This window comes from Malania oleifera, chromosome 4, assembly GCF_029873635.1.
Source record: "Malania oleifera isolate guangnan ecotype guangnan chromosome 4, ASM2987363v1, whole genome shotgun sequence".
NCBI lineage: Eukaryota > Viridiplantae > Streptophyta > Magnoliopsida > Santalales > Ximeniaceae > Malania > Malania oleifera.
The window spans coordinates 94,776,860-94,788,119 of record NC_080420.1 but is presented as its reverse complement, the minus strand read 5'-3'; the positions used below and the strand labels follow the sequence as shown (position 1 = coordinate 94,788,119).

At 36.3% G+C, this 11,260-nt stretch overlaps 1 non-coding gene across 1 annotated transcript; it reads right to left on the bottom strand.

Moving 5' to 3' along the window:
• Positions 1-2,139: 2,139 nt before the first annotated feature.
• LOC131154628 (small nucleolar RNA R71) lies at positions 2,140-2,247 on the bottom strand. The gene has a single exon (XR_009136545.1). It is a non-coding gene; the product is annotated as a small nucleolar RNA R71 (small nucleolar RNA).
• Between the last annotated feature and the right edge of the window lie 9,013 nt (positions 2,248-11,260).

The following is an 11,260-nucleotide window of genomic DNA, read 5'->3' as shown; positions in this document are numbered from 1 at the left end:
GCTCCTCTTCTCTAGCCACCACCCGAGCTCCACACCACCATCTTCTGCAACACCAGCAACGGCAACAGCTGCAACAGAAAGCCACCATCCCCGGACTCCATTGAAATCTGCTACAGCAGCCCTGTGTTCTCCTCCATCCGAGCACCAGCCACCAGCACAGACCAGCAAGCAGAGCAGTAGTCAGCCTCCAACCGAGCACCACCAGCAACAGCCAGACCTCCGACCACCACAACACAACAGCCAGAGACCTCTACAACTCCGAGCACCATCCCCTTTCCACCTTCTCCAACCCGAAGCCACAACAGCCAGCTTCCATGGCCAGACCACTCTGCCGTGGCTCTCTGCTTTCTCTCTCTTCGTCTCCCTGTTTTCACTTTTTCTTTCTTGTTCTCTCTCTCTCTTTCTTTTATTTTTTTTATTTGTTATTTAATTGGATATTGATACAAGTTTAGTTTTTTTTTAGTATTAAATTTTTGTTAAAGTTATTTCTTTAATTAAATTAAGTTTGGTTCGGTTCTAAAATAAAATAAAAGGAAAAAAAAGTGTTTTCATTTTTAAGAAATTAAATTAGTTGTTCTTTTCACTAAATTATTTTTATTCATAATTTTGTTCAAAGTTCGATTTTTATTATCTGCGTATGTGTTTGATTGAGTTTTCATTCGTGCATGTTTTAGTTATGTGTTTAAAGTTATCATCTTTTGTTAACGCATGTTTTAATACTTTCCTGATTAGACATAGGATTTCCATTTTCTATGCTATTGCGAGTATAAGTGGCTAAGTTCGGTAACTCGGGTTGTGGGTCAATATTGTTTGCTTTCCATGGTTTATTAAGTCTCCTAAGAAATTATTGTAAAACTTTCATTTGGTTAAAATCAAAAATTGAAGGCATCATTGATAAATCGCTGGCTTTTATATCTTGTTTTGTTGTTGACGTTAGGCATATCAAAACCTTGATTTAATCTAGGATTTTTATCAACTAATTTACATGACATTCAATTGATGCTTAATGAGAGTTTACATTTTCTTCCGTTTGGATATGGGTAATTTTCTCGAGATTTAGTAATAAAATTTCATCTTATTAATACCTTGATTGGATTAACAAGAAGAGGAGTAAGGCCTAGGGAATTAGTAAACGGTGGAAGCAAACAAACATTGAACTCGTAACCTGAGATTTTGGTAAATAGTTTCAATAAATCTGTTTACTTTGGTTATGTCAGTAGGTTTATATTTTTTTGGAAATTCAATAAAAGTTCAATCACATTTTAACATTTTGCTCAAATAGCTCCCATTTTGTTTACTGTTTTCAAAATCATAAAAGACCAAAAAGATTTTCAAACCCCATTTTATAGCAACAGGATTTCCCTAAACTTTCACAAATACTTTGATACTCAGTGGTCCTTATGGAATACGATCCTGGACTCATCCTTGATACACCTTGACACTTCTGCACTTGGACACACAACTCCGAACGAGTCAAGTTTTTGGCGCCGTTTCCAGGGATCAATTGGTGTCATCAAAGTATTTCTCAGGTTTCAGAGAGGGTACTTATAAAGCTGTGAACATCTTCACAGCCTGGGTGATATCTACTTCCTCTCCTTTGACTTGTTTGCTTTTATTTTGTTTATTCTGAATTTGTATGACTAGTTGGGCTAGAGATAACACATTTAGACTAGTCAGGACAAACTCATCCACCTCGTCATCGAGTGAATCTGTTTCACTTGAATCACCATCTGTCACGCGTAGCATCATGGCTGAGAATGAACCTCATGATATGGAGAACCATAATAGGACACTCAGAGAATATTTGCAACCTATTAGGACTAGCACCCCATCCTGCATTATTCTACCTTTGAATGCAAATGCTTTTAATTTTAAACATGGGATGATTCCATTGTTACCTCATTTTCATGGCATTGAATCTGAAAACCCATATCTGCATATCAAAGATTTTGAAGAAGTGTGTTCCACATTCATGGATATAACATGCACGGAAGAGGTAATAAGACTGAAATTGTTTCCATTTTCTTTAAAAGACGAGGGAAAAACCCTGTTCAATTCCTTAAGACCAAGATCCATTGGGACTTGGTAAGAAATTCAAACTAAGTTTTTAAAGAAATTTTTTCTTATGCAAAGAACTAATGCTTTAAGAAGAAAAATCATGAATTTTTTCCAGAAGGATGTGGAAACATTTTATCATTGTTGGGAACGTTTCAAAGACCTCTTAAATGCATGTCCTCACCATGGGTATGAGAATTGCAGGGTCATCAGTTTTTTCTATGAGGGGTTGCAAACAAAGATGAGGCAATTTGTAGAAGCAATGTGCAATGGTGAGTTTTTCAATAAAGGGCCTGAAGAAGCTTTTGACTATTTTGATTATTTGGCTAAAAACGCCCAAATCTTGGGATGTCTCTGATGTGTATGATAGATCTGAAAAGCAAAAATGCATTAGTGGGGGTGGTAAGTATCAATTGAAAGAAGTTGATGATTTGAATGTTAGGCTCGCATTGATTTCCAAAAGGTTAGATTCCATTGAGCTTAAGAAGGTAAATGAAATGCATGTTTTACCATCATCTTTTGAAAAATGCAGCATATGTGAGGATCCAGGGCATGTGACTGATGCATGTCCAACTATTCCTGCTCTTAAGGAAGTTTTGCTTGATCGATCTAACCCGGTGTATATGGTTTCTGAGATTTCTTCTGAACCTTATTTTGATACTTGCAATGCAAGTTGGAGAAGTCATCCAAATTTCAGTTGGAAAAATGACCAAGTGGGGTCATCTCCGCAGGGACAAAGTCAATACATTCCTTATGCAGCAGCTGGCCAAGGCTCAGGACCCTCTTATGTTGCAAATTAGCTTCCTCCAATGCAGAGAAGGGAAATGGAAGATCTCATACAGCTGCTAACTATTAGTTTGCAACAGTTCATGGCAAGCCAAAATGTGATCAACTCTCAAACTTCTCAAGCCATCAACGAGATAAACACCGATTTGACTAGGCTGAACACATTATTGAATGCTTTGGAGATAAATGAATCTCAATTTTAAGCCCAACCAGATACTCAAGTATAGATTGCAATCGTGGAACCATCATCCTCTATTGAAGCAAATGTCAATGATTGCAATGCCAAAGCAAATCTTAGTAGTGGTATGGTGACTGGTGCACCAGATGAAGAAGTTGAGTAGAATGATGAAAGTTTAACCTTCAAGGAACTAGGTACAAATTTTAATGTGCTTCTGAAGAACTAAAGGTAACTGTTCCGAAAACTCTTCCTCAAAGATCGGTTCTTAAAGAAGTATATTTCCTAGAAACTATACTGGATAAGGATCCTTTCTTGTTAAAACATGAAAGACAATTTCAAAATGTGTTGTCTGATATTGTGGAGAGCATTGATTTATTCAGAGATCATTTCTATGCAGATAACAAAAATGACCCATTGTGGTGACTCAAATTTGGAGACCCGCCAGTTCAATTTATAAATCTGCACCCACCAGACGAAATTCCTCCCAAGCCTCCTCCAAACACACTGTGATGTTTTTCTTTCCTTTGTTTTCATTTTGTTTCATTCTATCTTATTTTCAGTTTATTTATAGGTACATTTTCCTTTAGTTCGGTTTTCCTTTTCCATAATTTCTCCACCCAGTTATGCCCTACTTTTCCCGTGCACAGTTTTTCTATTTCTCTTATACTTTCACATTGAGGACAATGTTCCATTTTAGTTGGGGGGTGAGCATTAGAATGTGACAGTGTGCACGTATACATACTGGGTTTTATATTAAAAAAAAACACAAAAAAAAAAAACAAAAAAATCATCAAAAATAAAAAATAAGGAAAAAAAGAAAGGAAGTGTAGTGAAGAATTACATTGAATTATTCTATGCTTAACACTGACTCGTACCCTTCACATACCTGCATATAATTTAAGAACTACACACTTAAGTCATTTATGTGTACTTTCTCTTTATATGACTTCATAACTCCATGAAGAATTGATTGGTAGTACACTCGTGTTAATCTGGTTATATAATTTCTTGTATTTACACGGTATTTCACGAGACTGAATAAACACATTCACGTAATTCACTGCACTTAGGGTTTCCTGTGAGCACTGAGAAAACACCCGTGGCGACTATAACACCTTGTGAGATATCCTTGAGCTATTTATCGTCCTTTTGAGTGTTAACATCAAATCAGAGTTCATGGAACTCAATTCTCTTCTTTCTGGATGATTCTTTGTATACTAGTCTCTGTTTTTTATTTTCTAGCCTAGAGGTGACATCTAGTGGGGAGATAGAAACCTAGGTCTTGTAGCCTACTCAAGATGTGGAGGCTGAGCCACCCCTGGAGATAGACTTAGTTCATGGACCACTATTCGAACTCAATTCCCGTTGATGGTATAAAGATAACAAACGAAGTGTAATGATTTTCTTACTTGATCAAGAAAAGACAGAAAATGAAGAATGAGCAGAAGAAAGAATAAGAAATAAAAATGCACGTGAAATGAAATGCTAATGCTTGCTCCACTGAAATATCACAAAAAGTCAAGGGCACAACACATGTTCTCCACGTACGAAGATTCTTCAACCGGTTAATGCCTTAGATGTATTCATGACAAGTTTGTGAATAAGTTGATCTAGGGTGGTCTCGGTTAGATATGGCAAGTAGGTGAGAAGATGTTAGGGTGAAGGACTCGACACCTCATAGATAGGCTAGATCCTTTGCAGACTAGTCCACTCCATATACTTAGAGTTGTTCCTTTCAGTATGTGGGATGTTTGATCGCGACGCTCCTCCTCACATATGATGAGTGAACCCATTTTCTTTGAATGTTCTTAAGGGTATACCAGTTAGGCCGAGTCAAAGCAACTGTTTTGTAGGTCTCCACTGGTATCCTAAGTGTACTGAGTCAGGCACATCACACACACCTTGAGAGTTCACCTATTTATACTCGAACTTATATGACCGTATTAATTCTGAATTGTACCGCTGGTTAACTTCATGTGAGTATATTGTTCTTAAATGACATATGAATGATGAAACTTGCATGAGTGACATGCGTTGGAGTTGTGTGTATTGAATATGAACAAGCTTGTGTGAAATTCAGTTATATTCTTATATGTGAAACCGTATGGTTGTGTCACATGTGCATAAATTTCATGTTCACTAAAGTTCATAGTTGTAGGCATTACCCTGAAATTCATTCACGTCATTTGCTAGATACTAGCAAAACATGAGTTGGGGGGTGTGATTACGTGCCAAAATTGCATAATTAAGCATCTTAATCTGGTCATTAGGACTTATATTTTTAATTAAATGTATAATTATGTCCAATATGTTAACAAAGTGCTCTATTTATCATTTTTAAGTTTTATTGAACAATTTAAGAATTTTTGGTAATTTTTTAAAGCATAAAAAATTCACGGGAGTCGAAACCGGCACCAATTTGAAAATCACACATAACATTCTTTTACGAGCTCCAATCGAGACGATTCAAATTTCTAGAGAAATAAGAAAAGATTATCTACAACTTTCATGTTTTAAGTTTTGAGCGAAACGGGCTCTAGGAAGGTCAAAATGGACCGTGTTCCCAGAGAATAAAAATGAGAAAAAAAAAAAGAAGAAAAAAAATAATAAGAAAGGTTGATATGACCCGGCCATGCATGGCCAGGTCGAATCCTTTAAAAGGGTTCAGTAAGTTGAATCCGAGTCTAGAGCAAAAGCCCCCTTCTATTTATTCTTCCTTCCTCCCTCTACTCCCCTGTGCCTGCGCACCACTCTCCCTTTCCCTTCTCTTTTCCCTAAACTCCCTTTCTCTGTTTTTTTTCTCTTTGGCAGTGTCTTTTCATCCTCTCTCTTTCCCTCATCTCTTTCTCTCTCCCTTTTGCCCCTCCTCATTATCTCCCTTTCTCCTTACCAGCTTCTCTTCTCCAGCCACCACCCAAGCTCCACACCACCATCTTCTGCAACACCAGCAGCGGCAACTGCTGCAATAGCAAGCCACCATCCCCGGACTCCATTGAAATTTGCTACAACAGTCTTATGTTCTCCTCCAACTGAACACCACCAGCAACAGCCAGACCTCCGGCCACCACAGCACAACAGCCAGAGACCTCTGCAACTCCGAGCACCATCCCTTTTCCACCTTCTCCAATCCGAAGCCACAGCAGCCAGCTTGTACGGCCAGACCACTCTGCCATGGCTCTCTGCTTTCTCTCTCTTCATCTCTCTACTTTCTCTTTTTCTTTCTTGTTCTCTCTCTCTCTCTCTCTCTCTCTCTCTCTCTCTCTCTCTCTCTCTTTCTTTTATTTTTTTTATTTGTTATTTAATTGGATATTGATACAAGTTTAGTTTTTTTTTTTTGTATTTAATTTTTGTTGAAGTTATTTCTTTAATTAAATTAAGTTTGGTTTTTTTCTAAAATAAAATAAAAGGAAAAAAAAAGTGTTTTCGTTTTTAAGAAATTAGAATAGTTGTTCTTTTCACTTAATTATTTTCATTCGTAATTTTGTTAAAGGTTCGGTTTTTATTATTTGCATATATGTTTGATTGAGTTTTCATTCGTGCATGTTTTAGTTATGTGTTTAAAGTTACCATCTTTTGTTAACGCGTGTTTTGATACTTTCCTGATTAGATGTAGGGTTTCCGTTTTCTCTACTATTGCGAGTATGAGTGGCTAAGTTCGGTAACTCGGGTTGTGGGTCAATGTCGTTTGCTTTCCATGGTTTATTAAGTCTCCTAAGAAATTATTGTTAAACTTTTATTTGGTTAAAACCGAAAATTGAAGGCATCACTGATAAATCGTTAGCTCTTATATCTTGTTTTGTTGTTGACGTTAGGCACATCAAAACCTTGATTTAATCTAGGATTTTTTTCAACTAATTTACAATACATTCGGTTGATGCTTAATGAGAGTTTATATTTTCTTCCATTTGGATGTGGCAAATTTACTCGAGCTTTAGTAATAAAATTTCATCTTATTAATGTCTTGATTGGATTAACAAGAAGAGAAGTAAGGCCTAGGGAATTAGTAAACGGTGGAAGCAAACAAACACTAAACCCGTAACCTGAGTGTTTGGTAAATAGTTTCAGTTAATCTATTTACTTTGGTTACATCAGTAGGTTTATATTTTTTTGGAAATTCAATAAAAGTTTAGTCACATTTTAACATTTTTCTCAAATAGCTCCCATTTTGTTTACTGTTTTCAAAATCATAAAAGACCAAAATGATTTTCAAACCCCATTTCACAGCAATAGGATTTCACTAAATTTTCACAAATACTTTGATACTCAGTGGTCCTTGTGGAATATGATCCTGGACTCATCCTTGATACACCTTGACCCTTCTGCACTTGGAAGCACAACTCAAATGAGTCATTATGCTTTGTCTAAATTTCCTACATCACTAGGATATTGCTTGCTGGTTGAGTTTAAAGCATTTGCATGCTTGATGGAGAAAATGGGAAGTCGCGGGGTAGGTTTTTGGAGGAATACGTGAAAAGGGTACATGATTTCATAGAGTTTGCGCGTCCTTGTGCAGACAAAGGTAGTAGAATAAGATGTACATGCACCAATTAAATAACATGAAAGGTCAAAATTTAAGGTATAAACTTTGTGTGCCTTGAAAATCAATAACTTTGTAGTATTAATTCTTTTTTATCTAGGAGAAAAATTGTACCTAACGATATTATAGTGAAATAATTCCCTCCCCTTTTAGTAAATTTAACTAAGTTCCATAAGGAAATCCTACTTATCATAAGCTTCTTATGCATCCAAATCCATTGCCAAATAATAGTCTAGTTCAATGTGATGGAGCTGTCGGGACTGACCCAACTCAGTTTTGACCTCGTATGCCTGAATTGGACACCTAATTAATTAAGAGCACGTCTCCACTTGTGTTATATGAGTACATAGTAGGGTGTTGTGACAATTTCTTAGTGATGGAAAACTAACAACATGTTTACTTCCCCCATCTCATGTACTTTGAGAGTCATAGAGAGATGCAACCGAATTTTAGAATGTCTATCACGAAGGAATTTAAGCGATTAACTACAATGTAAATGTAGCATTCCTGAATAGGATAGGACTCATACACTTTAGTACGAAGATGGTTGATTTTAGGATTCACGATGCATGCCTTATAAGCATTATGAGGGAATAATCAATACCATATGGTAGGCCTGGCAAGGCTTGGGTCCTTAACTACCAAAAATAATATTTATAAACATAACTATCCCAAGTTTAGTAGAAAGTGTGTAAGTTGGGTATCAATCCATGGAGACTTGAAGCGCAGTTATAAGGCTACTTAAAATTTAGTTTATTATAACCTTGTTATGAAAAGGAAGTAAAAGATGGAATTTTTCAATGATTGAAATCTAACCAACTACTTGAAAGCAATTAAATGAAGCCAAGAAAATCTATACTACCAGAAAGCAAGTAAATTTCTATGTTACCCTACTCCTAAAAAGCGATGTTGGGGTCTGAATGAGGTGTGGTTCTTCTGGTGGTGGGTGTGAGACTCAATGGTCTGTGTACCTGACTAGAGGAAAAGAGAGTGCATGAATCCACATTAGGTACTTTTAGTTTTTTATCTTGGGTCTCCCCCGTGCTTAATTTCTCCTCGCCTTATTTGGTTGTTAGCCCGCTATTTTTAAATGTGGTTACCACCTGGGTCTGCTCAAAGTATGATGAGGGGCCAACGTCCAGTTCACATTCTACCCCTTATCCCTTCGAATTAAAGTAGCGGCCAATTGTCCCATGGTGGTTTCTAGCTTTGCGATAGATTGGGAGCGGGAGTGAAATAGTTTTCGATCCACTTGATGATCAGCTTCAATTTGCTTAACAGCTATCAACACCATCTCTAGAAATGAATCATATTTGGATTGAGGTGGAGGCGGATGCTGAACAGTTGAAGGTCTAGGGGCTGAGTCCAAATGATTTTCAAAATTTTGATATAGGCATTGAGGCACAACATTAGGGTTTTGCAGAGGTCTTTGGCTTTGAAAACCCAGAGCTTGCGGCCTCTAGGAGAAGTTAGGATGTTGTTTCCAACCGAGATTGTAGGTATTCGAATAAGGGTTGTTAGACAGCTTATCGTACCAATTGTGAGTGGCCTTTATGTTGATTAAGGTGTAATCCCAAGAGGGGGGGTGAATTGGGTATTTTAAAAATTCTTTGAAACCTATTTACCAATCAATCCCTATTTCTAAGTTTAACAAATTAATGATAGGAACTTATGTCTGAATTAAAGTTATTTTATCATTGAATTCCTTTTTACTCAATTAAGTGTATATAAAATTATTCAACATACACAAGCAAGCAGGAAATTAAATGTGATGCTAAAAATAAATAGTGAAGGGAAGAGAGAAGGCAAACACAGTTTTATGAGGTTTAGCCTACTTGGCCTATGTCCTCGCCTTGAGCAACCACTCAAGGATTCACTAAAACCCTTCTCCTTAAAGTGGGACGGAGCTTCCCTTACAATCCGCTGCTTACAAGAGGCACAGCTTCCTCCTACTCCGCTGCTTACAAGAGATACAACTCTCTCCTCTCACACCGGTTCACACACCGAACTGTGTATACAATAGAATCTAGAAAATACACTCAAAAACAATGCTTCTAACAAAAGCTAGTGAGTACAATTCAAATTCCTAAAACATTAACATATGATATAACTTGAAGCTCGTGAATGAATGAAAACGATAAAATCGTTTTATGTATGATATGCCTCAACACACAAATCCCTTTTTAACCAAAACTTTCAAGTAAAGATAAATTCAAACTGTTTTGGAATAAACTAGGGTTCTTGGTTCACTTTGCAAAAATGCACACTTATTTAATTAAAGTGAACTAGTTAGCCAAAACTTTGTCTTGAATATACACTCAATCAAAATCACAAAGTTTTATTTCATGTACTCAATCACAAAACTGAGTATATTAATTTGCAGAAAATATCCCTCAATTAAAATTATAGTTCTACATACCAAGGATATTAAATCAAGCTCTAATGTATCTAAAGATAGATCCTTTTAGAAACCACACACTTGAATCAAATCTTTCAGTCAATCACACACCATAAATCAAATAATGATCTTGTTTAAAATAGCTTTGTATATGTATGGGTACTTTCAAGATCACCCTTTTAATCAAAACTAGGTTTTTCAATAATAAGCTCTTTGAGAAAATATATGTATATTTATATTCTCTTGAATCAAAATTTAATCTACCAAGTTAGATAAACTTTCTTAAGTAATGATCTCTTTAGAAAATTAATTTTTGTACGAATAGGCACACTCAAGATCAATACTTTTCAATACTAGTCAAGAACAAGCAATGAATAAGATAAAAAGTTCACAAGACTAATAACTTGAAAGATCAAACCTCAATAATAGATTGAAGTACAGTAGAGTAAACAAGTTCCCTTTGAAAAACTGATTTGATTTTCCCAAGCTTGAAGATTTGAGATTGATGTATATGCAATCGAATAGCACTAAGAGTAGATATCAACAATCTTGCAACAAGGTGTGTTCTTCTCTTTCTTGTGTGTCTAGCTACTGTTCTAGGGTTTAGATATTCATAATATATAGTATATTACCCTTAGGATTGATCTCATCCATTGGATCAATAAGATACCTCGCGTGTCTTTTTAATAAAGAACTTATTTTTAGGCTTTCTCGCAAGTTCAAGCAACCGAACTCGACTTCAGGCTCCTGAAGTGGCAACTTCAGGCGCCTGAGGTTCCAAGGTCAAGTGACCGAGGTACCTCTGCTAGGTTCTGTCTTTCCCCTTTAATTCTTCAGGCTACCGAACTTAATCTTCAGGCTACCGAAGAAATTCTTCAGGCGCCTGAGGATAACTTCAAGCTACTGAAGTCCCCTTTTTCACACATATTCATTTCCAGTTTAAAAATCTACTTTGATTTCTTTACTTGGGTCTTTTATAAAACAAGTTTTCCATGACTTTAAAAAAATTTCTAAGCCCATGTATGTACTCTAATGATCTATATGAAATGCATGAATCCTAAAATCATTCTAAGTTGTATTGAGCCTCAAGATAAATCATACGAAAATGTAAGTACATGAGTTCTAAATACCCATTCCCAAAACATTCTTGACCTTTACCGCTTGCATCTTGATTCTCATACTCTTTGAGTTCCAAGGTGCTTTCTAAAATGTATAATCTTTACTTTATGGCGTCCATGACTCGTTATCTTTCCGTGCATGCTCAGTGTAAGTCCTGTTCACAAACTCAATGCATAGATCAAATATC